We start from the raw sequence: 25,384 nt of genomic DNA, 5'->3' as shown, positions 1-25,384 counted from the left end.
GAATACCAGACCACCTAACCTGCCTCCTGAGAAATCTGTATGCAAGACAAGAAACAACAGAACCAGAAATGGAACAACAGACTGTTTCCAAATCGGGAAAGGAGTACATCAAGGCTGTAGATTGTCACCCTATTTATTTAACTTATATGCAGAGTACATCACGCGAGATCTGGAATCAAGATTGCCAGGAGAAATATCAATAACCTCAGATGTAAATGACACCATCCTCACGGCAGAAAGCAAAGAGGAACTAAGAGCCTCTTGATGAAAGTGAAAGAGGAGAGTGAAAAAGCTGGCTTAAAACTCAACATTCAAAGCACTAATAAGATCATGGCATCTGGTCCCGTCACTTCGTGGCAAATAAATGGGGAAACAATGGAAACAGTGAGAGGCTTTATTTTCTTGGGCTCCAAAATCACTGCAGATGGTGACTGCAGCCATGAAATTAAAAGACGCTTGCTCCTTGGAAGAAAACCTATGACCAACCTGGACAGCATATTAAAAAGCAGATACGTTACTTTGCTGACAGAGGTCCATCTAGTCAAAGCTATGGTTTTTCCAGTACTCATGTATGGATGCGAGAGTTGGACCATAAAGAAGGCTGAGCACTGAAGAGTTGATGCTTTTGAACTGTGGTGTTGGAGAAGACTCTTGAGAGTCTCTTGGACTACAAGGAGATCAAACCAGTCAATCCTAAAGGAAATCAACTGAATATTCATTGGAAGGACTGAAGCTGAAGCTCCAATACTTTGGCTACCTGATGTGAAGAACTGACTCATTAGAAAAGACCCCGATGCTGGGAAAGACTGAAAGCAAGAGGGAAAGGGCACGACAGAGGATGAGATGGTTGGATGGCATCACCAACTTGATGGACATGAATTTGAGCAAGCTCCAGGAGTTGGTGACAGACATAGAAGCCTGGCCTGCTGCAGTCCATGGGTCGCAAAGAGTTGGACCTGACAGTGACTGACCTGAACTGAAATGGTCCTGTGACAGTTCCTTTTTTGTTCCTGGGTCTGGCAATGACATTTTAGTAATTGCCTCACTTACCTGGCAATTGTGTTGAACAGAAGGGTGATAAATAAGTAAAATTTCTAGATAATGGAAACATATCCCAGCTGCCAGATTGAATTTATTGTATTATTTTGCTTTTTATAATTGACTGTGTATGTGTTTCCCAGTTTTTTCTCTTCACAGAAGATATTGCTTGTAACTGAACTTTTTCTTTTTGTGTTTCCTTTATGGAATTTAGAAAAAAAAATACATTGGTACCTGGCCATGCTCAAGACACTGTATTATAGGACCTGTGAGTATAGAGGCTGATGGAGACCTTGAGCATTTTATATGCTCTTGCTAGATGTCAGTACCTCTGTGACTAGTCCCTACTTTTCCTATGTCAAGTGTGGCTTTAGAAATATTGTAGTATTTTGTCTTCTGGGACAGAATGTGAAATCCAAAAGGAAAAGGACTGTTTATTATTCACTTTTTTTAAAGTATAACTTTCAGAGGAAAAAATCATGGAGGACTACAGTTCAAAAAGATTTCAAATAAATGTTAGTTGATTGAGTTGGTGGAAATGGAAAATTCTAGAAATTTCACAATTATTGAGGGAAAATGTGATTACATTTTTTAATGTTAAGGAGAATTTAAATATGTTTTGCATTCGTAGCTTTATATAGCTGGAAGTATTTATTTAGAAAAAATATAATGCATTATTTTATTATGCCTCATTTTAAGTTTGTCTTTTTCCTAAACAATCAGATTTGGTACACATATTTTTTCTAAGACATCCCAGAGTACTGAACTGTTGAGTATCCAATAACATTTCCCTTAATTTTTTGGAAAAGAAATAAACACTTTGAATGGATGGAATAGTCAGCATTTACTATAAGAGAAAGGATAATATCTTTTCTCACTCTTAAGAGTAATGAAGAGAGCTAAGCATCCATTTCAGCAAAGGAGCTGGACAATAAAAACCATTCTTTTCCTTTTTTCTGTTATATGATGGAGAAATGGATTCTCAGAAATTAATACCCAATTTTAATTGCATCCCTTGGAAAACTCTGTCTGATAGGTAAAATATTTAAACTATGAAAATGAAGACAAGAGGATTCATTCAAGAAAAAAAAATTTTAATTTTTACTGATTAATTACTTACATACAATATGACACATGCATGTACATGAATGTTAAAATGAACAGCTTAATGAATACAAGGTTGCCGGGGTCCAGCCCCGGCTGATCCAGGGTATTCAAAGGAGAGACGGCCTAGGCGACTATTTATATGCTAATTAGAGATATAAAAAATAATAGAATGAGGATAGCTCAGTAGGAAAATTCAGTGGAGAAAAGAGGCTGAGTAGCTTGGTTTATGCAGGAGACCAATAAAACTTCAAGACAAGAAGTTTGCACCACTTATGTAGGCCGCAGGCGCCCTCTCGAATAGCAGAAGGTGCCTCACCCTAGACACTTTCTCGAGTGGGTCTTAGAAGCCCAGGCATAATTAGTAAGCGTGGTGGGTTCCGCGCTGCAGATGGAGACTTCAGCCAGAATGTGAAAAGAATGACATGGGGAGACCAAGCGCTGGTGAGCAAGGCCCATAGCTTTATTTTCAACAGGGGTTTTTATACCCTAAGTTACACATAGAGGATAATAGGGGATGCAAAGTCAGCAGTTTTTGATCCTTATCAAAAACCAGGGTTTCTTTCCTGCAAATTTATCGTATACAAATGGTTTAGGTGATTTACATCATCTTCTGGCCAGAAGGCCTACTAACATTTTATGACTCTTGACAAGGACTTATCAACAAAGACTTATTTTCTCTAAGAGTAATTATTTTAAGGTTTGGCGCCATCTTCCGAAGATAAAATTGCATTCCTATAGGGCGGATGTGTAATGGGTTTACAACAAAGGAAAGAATTTATTACCTTAAGCGTCTAAATTTACTAACACCAAGGCCACTACTTATTTTTTCTACATACCAACTATTAATTAATACATATTCAAGGATACAATTCAGGGGATGTGAAAACTTGGCAACAAGCATTGGCTCATCAATGAAATCCTTTACTAGTCTTATTCTGACAGTTTCTAATTCTCTGAGAGGCTCTAAGCTATTTGAATATCTTAAGCTTCCCATGCCTCTGGAGGCTGGGAGACTGTAAACAATCGTATGCATAGCTGTAGGAGTCCGGGTAAACTTGTCAGGCGAGTTAGAGAGCCATCTGAGGGGTTTGGATTTAAACACTCCTAGTTGCCCAGGAACTTTATTAATTGGAGCTGTAAGTTAGCTCTTTGACAGAGCGAGATGGTGGTGGGGGACAGCCCCCAGTAAAGTCAGAGGTGAGAGCACAAAGCAATAAAGTAGGCAGACTCTGGTTTTTTGGGGGATAGATGCTCGAGAATATCCGGGCGGACTCCTGAGGCTCGATCCCGCCTTTGCATATGCTGAGCCTCCTTCCTCATGAGCTCACCGGCTCCTGGCTCCCGGCACAAGGTGTTACTACACCTGTATAACCCCTACTGATAGGAAGACACAGAATATTATCACCAGCTCAAAGAACTCCCTTGCTGCATTTCTGAATACCTTCCAGAAGTAATCAATATAATGCATTTTTTTTTTTACTATAAATTAGTGTCATCGGTTTCTTGAGTTTATGTCATTGGAATGATAAACTGTGTTCTTTTGAATTTTTTTAACTATGTAGTATGTCTGGTTGCTCTTTGCAGTAGGCAACAGTTGTTTGTTCTTTATGGCTAAAGAGCAGTCAATTTTATAACTGGTGCAATTTATTAACTGATTCTATTGTTGATAGACATTTGCTTTGAGGCTAAGTTTTGGCTTTTATGAATAAAACAGCTATGATGATTCTTCTGTCCAGTTTACACGTGGACCAGTCATATAAGAATTCCACTTCCTTTATATCATTTTCAACACTTGGTTTTGTAATTTTAGCCATTTTTCTAGAAGCTGTCTTGTTTTACCTCTCATGTTAGTCTACAGTCTACTTGGAATTATTTTTTCCATTTTGGATATAGTGTGGGAGAAGTAGTCCTTTTTTTCATTTTCAATCAAGTGCTACTTATTGGAAAACTTGACTCGTTGTTTTCCATACTGAATGGGATGGCATCTTTGTCATAAATGAGACAGCCATATATGTGGTGAGTTCTTGACTTTGTTCTGTTTTTTATTTTTAAAATTTATTTTAATTGGAGGATAATTGCTTTACGGTGTTGCATTGGTTTCTGCCAAATATCAGCATAAATCAGCCATAAGGATACATATATGTTCCCTCCTTCTTGAAACTCCCTCCCACCTTCCACCCCATCGCACTCCTCTAGGTTTTCACAGAGCCCAGATTGAGCTCCCTGTGTTCTACAGCAACTTCCCATTAACTATTATTCATACAATAATGTATGAATAATACCTATTCTCTTAATAATAACATAATAATAACATTATGTTAATGTTATTCTCTTAATTAGTTCCACACTTTCCTGCCCCTGGCTGTGCATAAGTCCATTCTCTATGTCTGAGTCTCGATTGCTGCCCTTCAGATACGTTCATCAGTACCATTTTTCTGGTTTCCGTATATATGCGTTAATATATGATATCTCTGTAACAGGCTCTAGGTTCATCCACCTCGCTAGAACTGACTCAAGTTTGTTCCTTTTAATAGCTGAGTAACATTCCATTGTATATATGTACCACATCTTCTTTATCCATTCATCTGTCAGTAGAATCTAGGTTGCTTCCATGTCCTAGCTATTGTAAATAGTGCTTCAGTGAACATTGGGGTACGTATGTCTTTTTCAGTTATCGTTTTCTCAGGGTATATGTTCTGTAGTGAGATTTCTGGGTCACATGGTAGTTTTATTCCTAGTTTTTCTGAAGAAATCTTCATACTGTTCTCTATCACTTCAGTCCAGTCGCTCAGTCATGTCCGACTCTTTGCAACCCCATGGACTGTAGCACACCAGGCCTCCCTGTCCATCACCAACTCCCGAAGTTTGCTCAAACTCATGTTCATCGAGTCAGTGATGCCATTCAGCCATCTCATCCTCTGTGGTCCCCTTCTTTTCCTACCTTCAATTTTTCCCAGCCTCAGGGTCTTTTCTAATGAGTCAGTTCTTCTCATCAGGTGGCCAAAGTATTGGAGTTACAGCTTCAGCATCAGTCCTTCCAATGAATATTCAGGACTGATCTCCTTTAGGGTGGACTGGTTGGATCTCCTTGCAGTCCAAGGGACTCTCAAGAGTCCTCTCCAACACCACAGTTCAAAAACATCAATTCTTCGGCATTCAGCATTCTTTACAGTCCCAACTGTCACATCCATACATGACCACTGGAAAAACCATAGCTTTGATTAGATGGACCTTCTCCATAGTGTCTATATCAGTTTATATCCCTACCAACAGTGCAAGAGCGTTTCCTTTTCTCCACGTCCTTTCCAGCTGTTCTGTTTTATAAGTTAGTAATGTAAAGCTATTTCCAACACCCTTTTATTTACTGTAGAGATGTGGTATTGCTCAATTTCATTTTCCTTCTTTGTCTTATGAAGAGTTTAAAAAAACAACTTTTGGCATAGTTGTTTTTTTCCATTATAAAACTTGCTTCTACTCAATTGTTTTCATATTCATTTTTATTCTTTTCTTTCACCTATTTGAATTTAGTTTGCTATTTACTTCCCAAGTACTTTTGAAATGTTTTTAAACTTTCATTTTGAAGTAAGTTGAGTTACAAAACGTTTGCAAAAGTAGGACATAGAGATCTTATAAACTTATCACCCAGCTTCACTACATGTTGACATCTTACGTAACTGTAGTACAATTAAAAAATCATGAAATTAATATTAGCTATAAAAATCAGTACCACTTATAAGGCTTCTTTAAACTTTTCCAGTTGTGCCACAGATGTCTTTTTCCTATTTCAGGATCAAATCTAGGATGACACATTGTATTAGCTGTCATATCTCTTTATTCTCCTTTGACTTGAGGAACTTCTCTAGACTTTGTCTATCTTTACGACCTTGGCATTTCTGAAAAGTGCTGGCCAGTTAATTTGAGGAATGTCTTTCAATTTGTATTTGTCTGATGTTTCTTCATGATGAAATTTAGATTACTCGTTTTTGGCAAGAATACCCCAGAAGTGATGGTGTGACCTCAGTGAATCATATAAGGAGGTAAACGATGTGGATGTGCCTTATTCCTAGTGGTGATAAGTTTGATCACTTAATTGAGGTGGAGTTTATCAGTTTTCTGCACTCTAAATTTACATTTTTTTGCCCTTTGTAGTTCGTAAGTTTCTTGTGGGAAGACAGTTTGAAATACACAAGTATCCTGTTTTCTCATATATCTTTGCCCACTAATTTTAGCTTCCATCACTGACTCATGGCTCTGTAACAGTTATTACGGTGGTGGTTATGAGAGGTTGATTTTTCTATTTGCATCATTCCTTCTGTATTTATTAATTTGAATTTTACTCTAAGAGTGAGCTATCTCACCCTTATTTATTTGTTCAATCACTTACGTGGAGTATGAACTCAAGAATATTTGTTATTGCTTGAGATAAAGTTCATGATGATTATCTGGCCGTCAGGAGCACCTTCAGGCTGGCTCCTGCTTCCTTTTGACCTGCCATCACAATTTGAGCACTGTGCTGACTTTCTGGCCCCACAGGATCCTGAGGACTAATCTTGCCCCATTCCCTTGTCACACTCATCTCTGCCACGATCCTGAGATCAGCCTTCCTCCCAGGATTTTGGGTTCCTCTTATTGAAGAAGAATACTTGGAAACCAAGTTCTGGGTTCTTGGTGTGTTCAACAAATTTTCACAATTGCTTCTAGGATTTCTCTCCCCTGACAGAAATAGGAGATAGTTGTGTATATACAAACACACACATGTGCACATACACATGTCTATATCTGTCTTACATCTATTTGTGTGTATACACACGCACACACATAATCATGAGTTCATATTGATGTATCTGATTCTAGTCCATCATCAGAGTTCGTTCTAGCCCATTTCTGTTTCTAGTAGCTCTTGTTTTTAACACCAAGAAACTTTGTTTATTATCCTCAATGTATTTATTAACTCACTCTGAAAATGTACATAAAGTAGTTTCACAATTGCAATTGTATACCTCTGTGAAAAACCAAATCTTTAACTAGAGTGCAGTATGCGTACAGTTCTTTTTGTCTGCAGCTTTAACATATGCAATCAGAACACTGTTTCTGAAGTTTACTTAGGTTAGTTCTGTTGTTCCCCATCTTTTTCATTATGCTTATATAACTTATTTATAATGCAGTGTCTATGGAAGGTCTTAATTTATGAATATTGTCATCTTCTGTTGCCTTACCAAATTCTTTTATTATTTGAGGTACTGTTTATATTGATTCTTTAGCATTTTCCAGGTATCATATCAACTAGTAGAAATAGTTTTACCACTTATTATTCTTGATTTATTTCATCTGATTGCATTTGCTAATACTAATAATAAAGTGAAAAATAATAGAGCTACCGGACCTCCTCCAGAAAATATAAAATGTAAATATAAAATATTTACAAACTATTAAAACTTTGGTTTATGTTCTATTAAGAAAACAAGATTTGGTATTGTTATATCTAGAAAAAAAGGAAACCATAGAAAAACAGTCTAGAAGAAAATGCACCGTATTATTAGCAATGATTATGGCCGAAATTGAAGTGGAACTAAAAAGCCTCTTGATGAAAGTGAAAGTGGAGAGTGAAAAAGTTGGCTTAAAGCTCAACATTCAGAAAACGAAGATCATGGCATCTGGTCCCATCACTTCATGGGAAATTGATGGGGAAACAGTAGAAACAGTGTCAGACTTTATTTTTCGGGGCTCCAAAATCACTGCAGGTGGTGACTGCAGCCATGAAATTAAAAGACGCTTAATCCTTGGAAGGAAAGTTATGACCAACCTAGATAGCATATTCAAAAGCAGAGACATTACTTTGCCAACAAAGGTCCGTCTAGTCAAGGCTGTGGTTTTTCCAGTGGTCATGTATGGATGTGAGAGCTGGACTGTGAAGAAGGCTGAGCGCCAAAGAATTGATGCTTTTGAACTGTGGTGTTGGAGAAGACTCTTGAGAGTCCCTTGGACTGCAAGGAGATCAACCAGTCCATTCTGAAGGAGATCAGCCCTGGGATTTCTTTGGAAGGAATGATGCTAAAGCTCAAACTCCAGTACTTTGGCCACTTCATGCGAAGAGTTGACTCATTGGAAAGACTCTGATGCTGGGAGGGATTGGGGGCAAGAGGAGAAGAGGACGGCAGAGGATGAGATGGCTGGGTGGCATCACTGACTCGATGGACGTGAGTCTGAGTAAACTCCAGGAGTTGGTGATGGACAGGGAGGCCTGGCATGCTGCGATTCATGGGGTCGCAAAGAGTCGGACACTACTGAGCGACTGATCTGATCTGATGATGATGTAGTTAAATATTTTTATAAATATTTGTATTAACTATATTTTATTCTCTGCAGATCTGTAATGAAGATACTAATTTTACAATGAAAACATAATTTTTATCAATTTGACTTTAGTACACAGTCATCTTTGTTCTGTAAATTTGACTGTAAGCAATTTGAAAAAGTTGCCTTTTATCTTTTCATGATGGTAAATTACACCATGAATCAGATCCTTCATGATAGAGAGGGAGAGAAATTTCTTTGGATGTTGTTTTAATATGTTTGTTTCATGTGCTGAAACTTACTAATTTGTTTCTGAATCACTCTGTCTCCTAAAACTTAGTAAATTTGAGATACGTTTATAAAAATAGCATTTTATATTATATAGTTAAACTTGCCATATTGCCTGCTTTTCTGTGGAGAACATCAAACTGTGACAGGCAGCCCCCCAATATGAAAGCATTCAGATGCAACAGGAATGTTGAAGAGCATCAGACCTGGTTTAAGTGCCAGTGCTACTACTTTGTTGTCTAACTTCAGCAAATTGCTAATTCCCCAAGTCTCAGTCTCCTTATTTGTAAAATAAAAGGAGTAACGTCTATTCTGAGGATGAAGTGAGGTCATTTCTATAAAGCACCAACCCAGTGCTTTATATTATGTGCTCAGTAAATGGACGATAATCTTCCTAACTTGTAACCAAGAATAGGAAAAAAAAAAGAAGGAATAAAATACCCACTCTTCATGGATCACTGTTAAAAGCATTTTATTTGTATTCATGATTCTTTCCGTAGCCCTCTGTGGAGGGCACATATAGCTTCTCGAAAAGATAGCATGGGTGGCTGGGCTGTGACATGAAGTTTGTTCCTCTGACCTGGAGACCGTGCTCTTGATGTCTAAATGAGCCTGCCTCTGAGCTGTGAGTGTAAAGAGGAGAGTAAGGCTGCTATTCATGTGTATAAATAATGTTGGAAACTCGGTTAACAGATTGCATTTCTTGCGTTGCAGGTGAATGGTGCTCTTGAGCACCTTCTGCAGGAACCACTCACACCTGTTCCGGGGACACTTTCTCCAAAGGATCAGCAAGCATCCAGTTCAATTTCAGATTCATGGGGTTGCTGCACACCAGACACTGCTTGTCTCACTAAGACAAGGTGAATGTTTAAATATTTACTTCCTCTTGAGGATGATTTTTGATGTCATGACCTCTTCTGAAATATTTCTGCCTTGGTATCAGTCAGAAAGTTACAGTAACTAAATAGAGCCGTGGCAGAGGGAAAAAATAGGCTACTGTAAAAAGACTTTGGTATATTGATTGCTATATTTATTAGATAAACGTGTGCTGATATGTTTGGAGATATTTTTTATTACTTAATGTAAAGTATAATGTGTTAACATTATTGCAAGGGGAATTTCATGACAAGCATTCTTCTTTTAAAATATAACTGCAGTTTGATTTTATGAAACCTGTAATTGCTACAAACTATGCTGTTTCTACTGCTATAAAATCAGTAACGAAACTGGAGAGGCTATCTCTTGGAAACTGGTTGTGATAAAAATGTACCGAATATGATTATCTTTATGCAAATCCTGCCCTGACTGTGAGCTTTCCTTACCTGTACTAGTAGTGCATGTAACTTTACTTCTGCATACCTTCTTCTTAAAGGTTAAAACTTTCTGTTCCAATGTACGAAATTGCCGGTCAATCCATTTGGGGTTAATCATTGAAACAGAATTGAGGCTGGGAAAAGGTGGTAAAATCTAATCGAGTAGCAGTGTTAGAATAGTTCCTGCTGGGATTGTTTGGGGAGATGAAGAGAAGAGCAAGATGACTTTGCATCACTTAGAAAGATGGTCCAGTTTTTTCTGGCATATGGGCAGAAAAGAAGGGATGAAATAGGTGTTTTGGTCATGACATGAGGTTATCTTGGGTGGATGGATGTTGAGAAATAAAGGTTTTTGAAATGTTTTCCTTCTTAAGTATATGACTTACTCTGCATCTCAGGTATCCGAGATTCAAGGTGAGTCAGTACCTCTGAGAATGAAATAGACATTTTCGTGGACTAGACCTCTTGGAATGGATATTCATGTACAATGTGTAACAGTTGTTCAAGTATTTCATATACAATGTAGGGAAAGGGATGTCATGAAGATTTCCCGGTGAGCACAGCCTGGGAGATGAAAATGAGGAAAATGCCCCTGGTCATAGCATGGTGGCTGATTACATGGGCTATAGGGGACCAGATCAATTTTTCTGGCTTGCGTCCTGATACTGCCACCTTTTGGCAACAACTCCTGTGGTAGTGCTGCTACTGCTTTAGATCTTCCCTGTAGCTCAGATGGTAAAGAATCCGCCTGCAGTGCAGGAGACCTGGGTTTGATCCCTGGGTCAGGAAGATCCTCTGGAGAAGGGAATGGCAATCCACTCCAGTATTCTTGCTTGGAGAATCCCATGGATGGAGGAGCCTGGCGGGCTACAGTTCATGGGGTCGCAAAGAGTCGGACACGACTGAGCGACTGACACTGCTGCTACACTGCTACCTGTGGTAGCTGTGAAAATTAATTGAACTAATTTTCAAATTAGCACACAATAAGTGTTCAAAAATGGGTATGATTGTGCAAGTATTTTTAAGGACTTTTTTTTTGGTAAGGACTTTTGCAGTTTGACCAATTCTTGATCTTATTATCATTTTCTCTGTGAGGACTTAAATTTCTTATCTGTAAACCGGCCTACGGTGTTGATTTTTCCTTAATCTCACCTGGCCAGCCCAGTTGGAAAGACATTACTGTATTTTTCAAGAGGAGATGGTTGGCTTTCAAATATGGCATGTATTATATTTCTCAAGATCATTGGTATTTTAAATTTTATGATATCAAATCTACTTTCTAGCATCTAGTATAGGGTAAATTGTCTAACTTTTCTAAATAGTCTCATCTTTGAAATGGGAACAGTAGAATATTTATGACAGTTTTTGTGTGGAATAAATATGTAAGTTACAGTGCATGACCCCAAAATACTCAATACATGTGGTTACTATAACTATTACTACCGTTATTGTTCTTATTCTTCTTAATCACATACTTATTTACTTCTGATGTGATTGTGATGTCAGTCTTTAATTTGTGGAACTTTAAGCAGAATATTCAGCAGTTGTTACTAAAATACTGGTATGTGCAAAGCCTTATACCACTTTTTAACTTTTGAAAACATGATTCACCATCATTTTGTTCCCTCGAAATACAGTGTATTTCATTTGAACACCAATCTTATTTTCATGATGCTGTTAAATCTCTAAGGACAACTGCTTTTAAAACGCCTGAGACTTGATCTTTACTAGAGGAAAATTAAAACTTACATTTTAAATCGTTTCACATGTTGGTGATATTTAATATCAGAGTTTGTCTGTTTTATCCATCCAATCTTTCTAACTTTGCACTCTGTCTTATCTCCATGGTTCTGAATGTTTAGAACTTGATTCCATAATCCAGCCTTATCTGACTCAGGTTATATTTGTCATAATGCAGTACTAGGTTTGAAATAACCAGTGAATTTTAGAAAAGTGCAAAAAGTGGCTTCTTTCATATTAAGATCTGATAATGACCATGCAACGCTATGTTCCAGGGTTCATGATAATGTTCACTATGAACTGTTGTAAACAGTAAAATCAATTAAAAAAAATTTTTTTTCTCCATTTTATTTTTTTTCTCTGGTTTTGTTTCCAAAATGTTTTTAAATAAGTTGTGTGAGCAAATAGGAATACGACTGTATCAAATGTTTCAACAGCATGCCTCTAAAGATTTATGGCATATGTAGGATTAACCAATAATATAAATTTTCAGTAGAGCTAATTTACCTTTTTATGTAATCTGGGCCTGAACCAGATTTTTGACAAGAACAATGCAATTATTTCACTAAAGCTTTGACAAGTAGGTATATCGTAACATCTTTTAAAGTTGGCAGCAAGATAACATTAGATCATTTGCCACTTAAAGTATCTGTATAGAAAAAAGGACTTAAATTATGTATAAAAGTTAGAAACTTTTTACTGAAAAGACAGCAAAATTTTAACTTTCTTTTTAGTAGTATAAAATGTTTCCTTCCTAATGTTTAAAACTGAAGAACTTTAAGAGTGTTTATCCAAATATTTAGTGTATTTTCTACTCATATCTTTCAGTATAATTTTTATAGTTAAAAAATAAGAAATTTTAAAAAATCTCATTGCCTACCATTAAATTCCAAACATTATCAGATGCAGGGTATTTGTTTTAGGTGATCTCATTGTTACTAAATAGAAACAGTGTTTCTAGAAAGACTCCACTGCAAAATGAGGCGATCAGAGGAGAGCGTCAGGTGGAGCGTGTTTCATCCCCAGGTGTTTAGCTCTGCCTTTCGTTTTATCATGTTTTCTACTTCACTGTTTTATCAGAGACTTCTTGAGGGTAAGACATCCTGTGAAGTAAGGTCGACGGTGATTTCTCTTGTGTTTGATGTCTTACAGAAATAAGCAGTGTCAAGCATGTCAGTGCCACTTAACGTTTCGGGACAATCCATCCTAATTTAGTTTCTGAGGACTCTTTTGATTGTTTTTGTTTTCTAGGAAAGGGAGGAATGGAAATTAGGACATTTTTTGTAGAATGGGAAAGTGTGAGGAGAAACTTGAGGTGTCTGATTGCATGCTTCTAGTGTATCCCAGAACCGCTCCTGAGAAGAAAAATCCTATTCTCCAGTGTCCTGAAGGGAACGAAATATTTGGTATTGGTATTGTGTGTGTGTGTGTGCGTGCTCAGTCGCTTCAGTAGCGTCCAACTCTTTGTGACCCTATGGACTGTAACCAGCCAGGTTCCTCTGTCCATGGGATTCTCCAGGCACGACTGGAAAGGGTTGCCATTTCCTTCTCCAGGGAACCTTCCTGACCCAGGGATCGAACTCGTGTCTCCTGCATTGCAGGCGGATTCTTTAGCCATTGAGCCACCTGGGGAGCCCATTGATATTGGTGGTTAACACAAATTTAAGGTCAACTTTACGTGCTGTGACCTCTCATTAAGTCATTACCTAATCACATTTATATTGTTTATTGCAGTGTTCTGATAACCCAGATGTTGTGTTTCATTAATTTGAATTGTGTTGGGAAGTCTGCAGAGACGGAAAGCACTTCATACTTAAGATTTTTTCCCCCCCAAAGGGTATAATGTATTATTCAACTTAGTCTAAGTTCTTATTTATTTTTATTTCTACTTTACAGTGAAAGTGAAAGTCGCTCAGTCATGTCCACCTCTTTGTGTTGCCATAGACTATACAGTTCATGGAATTCTCCAGGCCAGAAAACTGGAGTGGGTAGCCTATGTCTTTCCCCTTATGTACATTTTTCTTACTTTACTTTTATATTCTTATTCTGAAAGTGTATAGATAATAGCAGTAACTCATAATTCTTGGTATGAATTGTCAGGAAAGAGCATAGAATTTCATACAGGCCTGGAATTAAATAAATTATGAAACATTTATATTCACCTTAGTTCTTAAATAGTATCAAAACTCCAGTTTTTTTAACAATATAGAAAATTTTCTAGGAAAGTCATTTCATCTGTAGTCTCTAATTCAGGTTCACTTTTATAATATAATTTTAAGAAGATTGTGACCTGGTGAATTTTGCTTTTATATTCTTTCTAAAAGTTGATTTTATCTAGGAACAGCAAAATGTTTAGTCTGTTTCTTGGCATATTTACTCAAAGAGATCTACTCAGGTGTACTGAAAATCTGACTGTATAATTAAGAAGTCAGGGTGATTGTCAAGCGAAGAATAAAGTGGGTCCACAAATATCTTCCAACTTTTATGTTTGCCCTGAAACTAAATCTTGAGTGTGAAGGAAGGACTGAACACTGAACATGAGGTCAGAAGACTAGGTTGCTAACTCTGATTTTAGGCCACGCAGTTTCTTGACCTCATGAGATTTAGTTTATTTTTCCTTAGCAAACACACTTCACTGGATTATTGTCAGAATTAAATGAGTTAGTATTTGTGAAAGTGTGTTTGAACTTTAAGGCTCTTTGAAAATGGTGCATGTGGATATTGCAGTTACCAGTGGTGTAACATGGGAGCTTTTATTAGAGGAGTTTAGAGAGTATAAAATTCTGTTACATCTTTCAATTTAAAGAATTAGAAAGAGAAGCATTTTCAGTGGGTTTAATATGATGCTTCCTCTTACATGTCTCCTTTCATCTAGCACATGATGATTTCTGTTTTTTGTGGATAGAACATGTATGTTCAGAGTAAATGGTAAATACTGACATTTAATGCTTTTTGTTAAATATTAAACCCTTGGTAGATTATTCAGAAGACTTGAGTTCCCTGTCACTGATGTCAGAAAAATTCTAAACAAGGAATAGTAAAGACTGTATAAATTCAGCAGTGCTGATGAAGTCAATTAAAATTATTTATGTTCCATAATATAAATTGGAAACTGGAGTGAAATGTAGCTCCTTTTATATCATATTGATACGTGATCAGGAAAGATAGGTAATTTATAATAGGCATAAGTTTGCCTTTATGAACTATGTTTCTAGACACCAAGGAGATAGTTTTTCTGGTGTAGATAAAAACTTGGTCCTGACTTACTGAGTTAGATGACATGGAAATTCAGGAGGTGGTATCGAAACCTGGTTTTGTCTGAGTCCATAGTCAAGGCTCTTGAGCACCGTGCATACCTTCTTCGTGTATATTACAAAGGAGGGGATGATCTGCAGTGTGCCAGAAGACTCTTCTGTCTCCATCAGTTTCACACAGTCTCAGCATGATATAAATTGTAAAGTGCTTATAGTAAGTTGTTTTGAAGGAAAATTTTAATGCACGAACAAGAAAGATATTTTTAAAACTCTGCTACTAATTTTAGACCTTTTACATCTAACAAATGACCCTTTTAATGTCTTGATTGGTACCTTGGTGACCTGTAGAATGATTCATGTATGACTGCATAGGAGAAATAGTTTATTTGCATAATATTATTTTGAAGAATAAGCAACTCCATGCTCTAAGTTCACTTAACATTTTATTTATTCAACATGTGTCCTACTTACCGTCTTGTCCTACAATGAATGCACACTTGACGGTGACCCGCTCATCGTGAGCCCCTAGAGGGAATGGTCTGTGATCTATTCATCTTGGTGTCCTTGCTCCCAGCTAGAGTTCCTGGCACACCATAGGCACTCAATAAATATTTAGGAAATGAAAACTGGATAAAAATAATCAAGTACACACCCAGGGTCATATAACAAGTCAGGGTCATAACGATCGTGAGAGTCTTATTTTTTATTTCTCATCTACTGACACATTCTGTGACTTATTTATTCAAGAAGTATTTATTAGATGTGTACTGTATACTCAGTGCTTCCCTAGATACCAAGGATACATTAATAAGCAAAATTGATGAAAAGCCCAACCTTAATGGGTCTTGCATTCTAGCTAATAAAAGAACACCTGGTCAAACTTTTAAACCTTTTATAAAATTAAAACATAATTTTTCAAGAAGTTATTTATGACTGTAGTTTCAAAAGCAATTTCCATAACAGTGGAAAATAAATGTAAAGTTTCACAAAATACTCAATGGCCCATGAATTAAGACTGCTTGGGTTTTTAAGTGATGTTAAACATAGTGATAAGATTAAATCACTGTTCAGCATTCATTACGTTAAGAGGTTCAGCAGAGTATATTTTATTTCATAGTTTTCAACTCTGTTTTTAAATATAGTGCTGTTTCAGATTCCACTAATAATTAAATACATACAAAAAGAAGGAAATACTGAGACAGTGGGTGGGGAGAAAAACTGGTGGCAAAGGATATAGAAAGGAACATTGTGAAATACAGTATCTAAATAGATTTTCACTTAAGCCATGAAAGGGTATGTTAAAAAGCTAAAATTGCTTACATACAAGAGTAGCAGATGGATGCAAGTATTCCATCAGTGATGTTAATGAGATTACCACTTAAGTATTGATGTAATTTTTGATTTGGACTGGCTGATAACTCTCTATTTCTTTATTAATTGGCATTGGCAATCAGCTCCTAACATAAAGCCCTCAAATGTTAATGTGAAATTCAATCTAAAATAGAGTGGATGATAGTCTTTGAATTAACCATTGAGCCAGTGCCTTATATAAGCAAAGAGGAAATTAGACGTCATAGGTCCATTTTGTTATAAGGAACAGAATTCCTTTCTAGCTAGCTTAGATAAGGGGGATTTACTGGGGTGACACATGAGGAGTGTTTACTGTAGGTTTGCTGGAGGAGTTCAGCCTGGCAGACAGGCAGCCCTGACTCTTGGCTGATGGTCTTTGTGGGTTACATGGCCTCACCTCTTTTGTACTTTGTTTAAATCTACTTCATTGTCATCTTTCTACTCTCAGAACTGCTCCTTCTGTATTTACATGTGGCCAGTACACTGGTCTCCAAAATGTATTTCCGACAGACTTTCCAGAATGGCTGTCCAGAACTGACTCCAGCTCTGTGGACCTGATTCCACTTCTTGTATGAGTGTGACTTATACACCTTGATCATTATTCATTTAAACCCAGTAAGCAGTAGTTAGAAGAGAGGGGTTACATGGCACATATATAAGCTCCCTCTATGCCAGTGGGCAACACAGAGACCCAAGAATGGAATGTGGGGACAGGTTGGCTCTTGTATAGTAATAGATGAATCATAGTGTCTTAATATTTATAGGCAGATTAGCATTTATGGTAGATTTTTGTACTTCTTAGATGATAAATAGAAAGCATATATTTTGATACATCAATTTGTTCCCTAAATAGCAGCAGAAACCAACCAATAATCTTGTATTTCTACATTATAAAAATGTCACAAGTGATTCATGGCATATATTTAATATGCATACTTTAAATACTTGAATGTGATAAATTGCTGGTATAATTTTTAATTTAAGAGTTGAATGATGTTCATCCTTCCTCTAACACCATAGCATTTCAATTCTGTGACATGGCTGATTGCCTTCTTTGGGTACATCTTGCACCAAAAATCTGGAATATTTGGTTCTTGATGACTTCAAACAGGATATGGGCCATCTTATGGGCTTCCCAGGTGGTGCTAGTGGAAAAGAACCCACCTGCCAATGTAGGAGACAGGAGTTTGACCCCTGGGACAGGAAGATCCCCTGGAGGAGGGTACAGCAACCCACTCCAGTATTCTTGCCTGGAGAATCCCTTGAACAGAGGAGCTCTGTGGGCTAGAGTCCGTAGGGTAGCAAAGAGCCGGACTCAACTGAAGCAGTTTAGCATGCACGCATGCACACACTCTTCTTACCTTCTCAGGTTTAGCTCATACACTTTGATGTCCAGACTTGGACACATTACTTAGAAAATGGACCTTATTTCCTGCTGAGTGTCTCCTTACCTTTTTTTTTTTTTTTAAACCACAACTATGTCAAACTCCAGCACGTTTCATTTCAGTCCCAATCGTCTGAATTTTCATCTACCACATAAACCTAAGAATCCAAGTGCAACTAAAACAAGCTTAAATTGCTGTTTAATGAGGTTTGATGAGGCTTCTTGACTTTTTGAACTATTGAATTACATATTCAGTTTTTATTGCTTTTACTATGCAGAGCTCTAAGTTCATTGCTGAGGCCCTAGTAGTCATTCTTGCTCTTTTTCCCCTCTGTGGATGGTGTTGTGGGAGGGATAAACAACAACTTTGCTATTTGCAACCTTTGCCATTTAGTTCAATATTCTTGCTTGTTCTTGGACATAACTTTAAAGGCATCCACATAAAGATAACTGCTTCAACTCTAGAAATTCACCCCTATTAGGATCATTGTTGATTGCCCAGCCAAATGTTTTCTGATTTTGAGGTGTTAACTTTTATCTGCATTATCATATCTTCTGGTGGCTGTTTGGTCTACATTTCATAAAGTCATTCTTTTTTTTTTTTTTTTTACAATTAAATAATGTTTATTTTTATTTTATTTTATTTTTCTAATTTTATTTTATTTTTAAACTTTACATAATTGTATTAGTTTTGCCAAATAGCAGAATGAATCCGCCACAGGTATACATGTGTTCCCCATCCTGAACCCTCCTCCCTCCCCATACCATCCCTCTGGGTCGTCCCAGTGAAGTCATTCTTAAATGAGTTTACTTTTCATCGTATTAGAGTCTATACATCTGTTGCATTAAATGATATACAGATTGGCACACAATATTAATACTTGTTCAAAGTCAAATGTAGGCATTACTGAGCTTTAGAAATTCCTTGTAGCGTTCTTTATTGATTTTTTTTTTTTTTGCCCCAAAGATTTGGAGTACCATTAGGATGTATTGCTAATGTCATATTTTCTATAATTTAAAGTCAAAACTCAAAGGAATATATTGCTTTTATTTAAAAGCATTCTTTTTTTTAAATTTTATTTTATTTTTAAACTTTACAATCTTGTATTGGTTTTGCCAAATATCGAAATGAATCCGCCACATGTATACATGTTCCAGACGAAGACAGAAGTGGGTCTCAAAGTGAGATATGGTATCATTAATGGTTGAGGTTGTAATTTTCAAGCCTCTTCTCTGTCTCCCTTAAGGAGACTGGAAACTTTGTTCTCTTCTGCACCTACTATTCCGCCAGAATTGAGCCCTCTGTTAAATGAGGTTTGAATTTCACCTGTTTGACTTGATGCTGTGAAGACACATCTCTAAACTCAGGCTGGGACATTTTTGTTTGTTTGTTTTCTCTTGTTCTATAAACTCTTTTGCAAACGGAGGTCAAGAAGCTTCCAGTCATCATTAGATCTGGAGAACTTAATTTGCTACATACAGTGATAGTGAGATGCTTCTGGACAGTCAAATCAGGCCAGGAAATCATTGCTAATTCTCAGGTTTCATGTTGGCCAATCACGAAGTTGACTTACCTCCTTTCTTTTGGTCATCTTATATACAAATGGCATTAAACATAGAAAATGTCAATTGATACTTAAATTGTCACAGACTGAGATGTGAAATGAGCTGAAATGGGGAGCTTTCATCCATCTATTCATTCATTTTAAGTATTCAGCTGGAAATACGTGTGGAGAGCCTTTCATACATGAGTGGCCCAGATGTGGATTCAAAGGAAGAGCTTGTTGTTGCTCTTGTTTTAATCTAAGGATGTGGTCAGTTACAAAATGACCATAATTTTTGTCCTCTTGGGGATTGAGGGTGAAGCTGTAAATGTTCCCATCCAAAAGTAGTTTGTTTTGGCCAATGGGACATAAGCAAAATGATGCAAACAGAGGCTTGAAAGGTTCTTGCTTGGTGAAGCTGTCCCTTTTGATGCTTCTGGTCCTGGTATCCATGAGAAGCAGCACTGGGGAGCTTGTTAGATGATGAGAAGCACATGGCTCATCACTAGCCAATTGCCAAACCTGTGAGTGAGGACATGGTGACCCAGCAGACTCAGTTGACCCTCCAGCTGATCTGAAATGCATGACCTGAGATCAGCTGAACCTGACCCAGAACATTTATTTGAACTAAATAAATGGTGGGTGTATTGTATTCACCCATTGAATTTGGAGGTGGTTTATTAAACAGCAAGGGTTAGCTGACATAGGATGTGAGAGCAATACTCCTTTAAAACAGTTCCATTGGAAGGCAGGTAACATATACTATCATCAAGCTTAGATTACCAGAGTTTGCAGACAGAGAATTTTAGAAAGATGTCAGAAGTTGGGGAAGAAGAGTTTAGTTTTAAGGTTAACAGTAAAATCTGAGCAGAATTCGGGTATATATGAGAGCAGAAAGGACGTGATAGATGACGAGACAAAACTGAGAGGTGAGAAGGAAACATGGGACTTAAATGTAAAATCTTAACTTTTTAGTTAATTTGGAGGAATATCCCCAAATGATCTCAAACCTCCATGAAAGTTCTAGCTTACTTCCAGCCCAGGCCACTTGAGGTGATAGCCCCAGAAATAAACCTGAATATTCTAATATTTCTGCCCCTTATATTCCTTCTTTTATGCTTCTAGTTTTAAGTTCAGAGCAAAAGAACAGGTTAATTGGGTTGTGAAATTTGGATGAGGCCTAAAAAAGTGTGTTTGGAAAAGCAAGTGCTTGTACCAGTCTCTCCAGTCACGTAAAGAGGTTTTACTTTACCTAGTTTACAAGTTAGGAATGAGAAGTTAGTTAAGAAGCATTCGCTTTACTCTTTTCTTAGCTCTTCTATCTTACTGTGCACAAAATATCATTCTTCTGCATTTGAAATGATTAACCCGTGCTTTTGCTTTTGAATATATGACAAGATTGTGCCAAATTGAGAGTTGTTGTAACTAATTGCTAATCAGGGTCTAATCAAAATTGTCATAATATATCTTGTTAACAGTACATGTATATGAGCTGAAATTCAATTAATACGCTTTTTATTTCTACTGAATTCACAATATGCTGTTTAACTCTACTTCTCCTTCAGATATGGTCAAAAAACCTCCTCAAAGAGGCCTTATTTACCAAACTATTTCAGTTTTATTAGGGCTTTCATTGAGCTGTGCTCACTTTTTGGGACTTCTTTCAGAGTTTGTTTGCACTTTCACTGAATGAAGTCTGTTGTCTTCATTGAATTGTAAGCTTTTTGAGAGCAATGACCAAATATTTTTGTATTTACTGTTTTGTTCTTGGTGTGGAGCTCAGTGTCTGGCGTCTACTAGGAACTGAACAAATATTTGGAGGAAAAAAATGTATTAATGTAGAGATAGCTCTTTTGCTTCCATGGGGCCCCAGTTTAAATGCTAACAGTGGAAAGGTGAGATGAATTTATTCCGGTCAGAGGCAACAGCTGAGGTCCTAAGTGGAAAGAGTTTAATACAGTCAAGCAGCAGCAAGTCCAGGCAAAACCAAAGCTAGGTGATCCACAGGGGAACGTGGGTTCAGGGAGGGAGTCAGGACTATATTCATATGGGGCTTTCTGGGTCATGGTGAGAGCTTGGAGTTTAAGTGCAGTGGGGGAGAGACTGCAGGATTTAAAACAGGGTGATGATGTCATGTGTACTGAGGTCACTCTTGCTCCTGTGCAGAGAGTGGGAGGAGCTTAGGAGGTGGGTCAGAAGCTCTAATTAGGGTTTGGGCCTCTTCTTGGTTCATGCTTAGAGTATGGAGAAAGGTAGATGAATTTGTGATGTTTTCTGAAGAATCATTGGGATGTGCTTGACAGATAAAGAGGAATTGCGATGTTTCCCATGTTTCTGTCCTTAGTGATTGAGTGTCTGGTGTTTCATTCACTGATGCTAGAAAACCTGTGTGGGGTGCCAATACATTGGAATAGAGGTGGAGAAACCACCGTTCTGTGAGTGAAAAGATGGAAATCACTGTACCACACAGGCATTAATGGAAAGAAAGCTAAGATGGCTTTATTACTGTCAATAAGGAGATTTTAGAACAGGAAATACTACCCAGAGAAAAACAGGAATATTTCACAGTGATAAAGAGGTCAGTTCATCAATAGTCCTAAATGTGTCTGTATCTGAGAACAGAGCCTCCCATCACAAGAAGGTGAGTTTGATGGAAAGGAGAAATAGAGAAGTCTGTAATCATAGTCGGATATTTCAATACTCTATTCCCTTAACTGATGAATGGGTGGAGGAGCTAGGTAAGGTGTAGAAGACTTGATCAACATTGCTGTCATACATGATCTGTTTGAGTATTTCACATAGCAGCAGGGAACATACACCCAGAACATTCACTGGGAGAGATCATATGCGGGGCTATAAGACAAATCTTAACAAACTAAAGAAAATTGAAGCCATGTAATGGATGGTCTCTGAGCACAAAAGAATTAAATTGAATCTTTGTAAGAGTATCTTAAAATTTGGTAAATGCTTGGAGATCAAACAACACATAAATAATCCATATTTCAAAGACAAAATCACAGGGGAAATGAGAAAATATTTTGAATTGACTGAGAATGAAGTAATTTCAGATCAAACTGGGTAAGATGCAGCTAAGTAATAATTAGAGGGAAATTTTTTGTATTAACTGCTTATGTTAGAACAGAAGTATCAAATTAATGGGCTAAGCTACTGCTAATGAGACTATAGCAATATGAGAAAATTAAACCCAAAGCGAGCAGAAGGAAGGAAGTAATAAGCATAAATCAATAACTCAGTGAAATAGAAACAGAAAAATAAAAAGGCAGGGTTTTAAAAAATACTAATGAGGTTGGGAAATCTTTAGCCAGACTGATCAGAGAAGAAAGAATAAACAAGTTACTATTAGGAAAGACAGATAACATGGAATAACTGGGTTACATTGCAAAGATGAGAGATTAATTTAACATTCAGAAGTCAGTATAATTCATCATTACAGTTTAAAAATTATAACTCAAATGGTTATCTCAGTAAATGCAAAAAAATTTAACAAAATCCATAACAAGAACTTGCAGCAAATAGGTGGGATATGCTTCAGCTTTATAAAGGATGCCACATTTAACAGTTACTTTTCGTTGTTAAATCAGAAACAAGGCACTTAATGCCTGGCTACCTCCTCATTTTATTACATAATACCCAGAATCAAGAAATGTCATAAGTGGTAAAACAGCATGTTCTTGCAATAGTTTCTACATTGCCATTATTATTTTCCTTTTTTAAAAAAGTTATTTATTTTTTAATTAGAGGATAATTGCTTTACAGTGTTGTGTTGATTTCTGCCATGTATCACCATGAGTCAGCCGTGGGTATACACATGTCCCTTCCCTCTTGAACCTCCCTCCCACCTCCCACCCCATCCCACCCCTTTCAGCGTCACAGAGCACCAGGCTGAGCTCCCTGTACTGGACAGCAGCTTCCCTTTAGCTATCTGTCTTACAGATGGTAATGTATATGTTTCAGTGCTATTCTCTTAATTCGTCCCGCCCTCTCCTTCCCTTGCTGTGTCCATAAGTCTGTTGTCTGTGTCTGAGTCTATGCCTGCCCTGAAGATAGGCTCATCAGTACCCTTTTTCCAGATTCCATATATATGTGTTAATACTAGATTCCATATATATGTGTTAATACATGATGTTTGTTTTTGTCTTTCTGACTTGCTTCACTCTCTATAGGTTCATCCACCTCCTTAGAACTGACTCACATGTGTTCTTTTTTTTATGGCTGAGTAACATTCCATTGTATATATGTACCACAACTTATTTATCCATTAACCTGTTAACGGACATCTAGGTTACTTCCATGTCCTGGCTAATGTAAGTAGTGCTGCAGCGAACACTGGGGTACGTGTGTTTTTTTCAATTATGATTTTCTCAGGGTATAAGCCCAGTAGTGGGATTGCTGGGTCATATTGTAATTTTATTCCTAGCTTTTTAAAGAAATCAACTTTCTATTCTCCATAGTGGCTGTATCAACTTACATTCCCACCAGCAGTGCAAAAGGATTCCTTTTTCTCCATATCCTTTCCAGCACATTATTATTTTCAATCATCAAACTAAATTGGTTTAGTGTTTTCCCCAAGTGATGTTCTGTTGATCTGCTCTTGCTTTTCTCTAGGTGTTCAAAAGCTGTCTTTAGTGTCTATGTGGATAGACACTGATGAGGAATCATCAGTGATCTTAGAGGCAGATTTTAAAGACAGTGTGGTCTGTGGGGTGCAGGTTACTTGAATGTGGAAGTTGGGTGGAGATAGATAAACTCTCAAGTACCATACACAGCAGCTTGGCTATTTTCCACCATAACTAAAGGGTCAGTGACAAATCATCCCCACCCCCAGACTTGGAGTTACTGAGTATTTTGCTATAGTGGCCCCTCCTTGTCAAGTGACTGCATGCTTCCCATGACCATGAAGCCCAGTAACTGGTAAAATGTTTATGATTATTCATCATAATACTTATAATTACATTGTATTTGTATGGCCAACACAGATTGATCCTGTGTGCTGTATTTCTGGGCTTCCCTGGTAGCTCAGTGGTAGAGAGTCCATCTGCCAGTGCAGAAGACACAGGTTTGGTCCCTGGGTCGGGAATATTCCCTGGAGAAGGAAATGGCAACCAACTCCAGCTCCACTATTCTTGCCTGGAAAATCCCATGGACCAAGGAGCCTGGCGGGCTCCATGGGTTCGCAAAAGAGTTGGACACAACTTAGCAACTGAGCATGCTCATACTCTGTATTTCTACTAACTCATCTTAATTATCTTAATATTAATCTTGTGTTTATAAATTTCGAGTGAATATAACTACTGACAACATTGAAGTATCTAGGTTTTACATGTTGAAAATTATTTTCTGTATTTGACTGCAGAGTCCTTAAATTAAGATGAGAAAACGGTAGTGATACTGCTTTGTAAACCTTTTTATTTTATGACCAATGACAAAATAACTGTTAATTCCAATTGTATATAGGGCTATTTATTCAAAACTATCTACATTTCCATCCTGAAACTCTTGAGAGTGAAAGTGTTGAAAGGTTATTTTAGTGTTAGCATTCAGAAAAGCTTCATTAAATTTCATAATGGATAAAAGATATGGGGATGGCAAGTTTGGTAAATTTTCACTTTTAAACAACATTTAAGAATCATGAGTTAGTCCTTTTCAACATTATGGGTTTGTATGTTTGCTGTGTGTGTGTGTGTGTATGTGTGTAAAATTATAACTATGGTTTCCACCTCAAATTTATTTCAAGCCTGATAAGGGCAACTTTAATCCATTATAAATGAGAGCAAGAATGAATTAAAATCATAGTTTTTGATTTTGCTTCCAGAAGAGAGAATAGGGGACTACGGCCCATTGAGTGTACAGTCGCTCACTTGACAGCTTTCCTGTTGGTTTTGTATTTTTGCCTCCTACTCAAGTTTTGCTACTGCTTTGGCTAAGAAGAGAGTCAGAATGTACTGTGGGGGTGTGATCAAGAGAACAAGAGAATTACAGCTCTTCAGACTATGACAGAATATACCGTTTCTTGAGCTAAAATTAAAAAATAAATGTATTTAACTCAAACAG

At 37.2% G+C, this 25,384-nt stretch overlaps 1 protein-coding gene across 2 annotated transcripts in view; it reads left to right on the top strand.

The window, feature by feature from the left end:
* The window catches only part of DLGAP1 (DLG associated protein 1), a 788,387-nt gene that overhangs the window by 104,531 nt on the left and 658,472 nt on the right, over positions 1-25,384 (top strand). For both annotated transcript variants that reach the window (XM_027526317.1, XM_027526318.1), the window contains exon 2: positions 9,442-9,587. The gene's annotated coding sequence lies outside the window, so the exon portion shown is untranslated. The remainder of the gene's footprint in view (positions 1-9,441; positions 9,588-25,384) is intronic.

This window comes from Bos indicus x Bos taurus, chromosome 24 (genome assembly GCF_003369695.1).
Source record: "Bos indicus x Bos taurus breed Angus x Brahman F1 hybrid chromosome 24, Bos_hybrid_MaternalHap_v2.0, whole genome shotgun sequence".
Classification (NCBI taxonomy): domain Eukaryota; kingdom Metazoa; phylum Chordata; class Mammalia; order Artiodactyla; family Bovidae; genus Bos; species Bos indicus x Bos taurus.
This window is presented reverse-complemented; position numbering and strand designations above follow the sequence as displayed.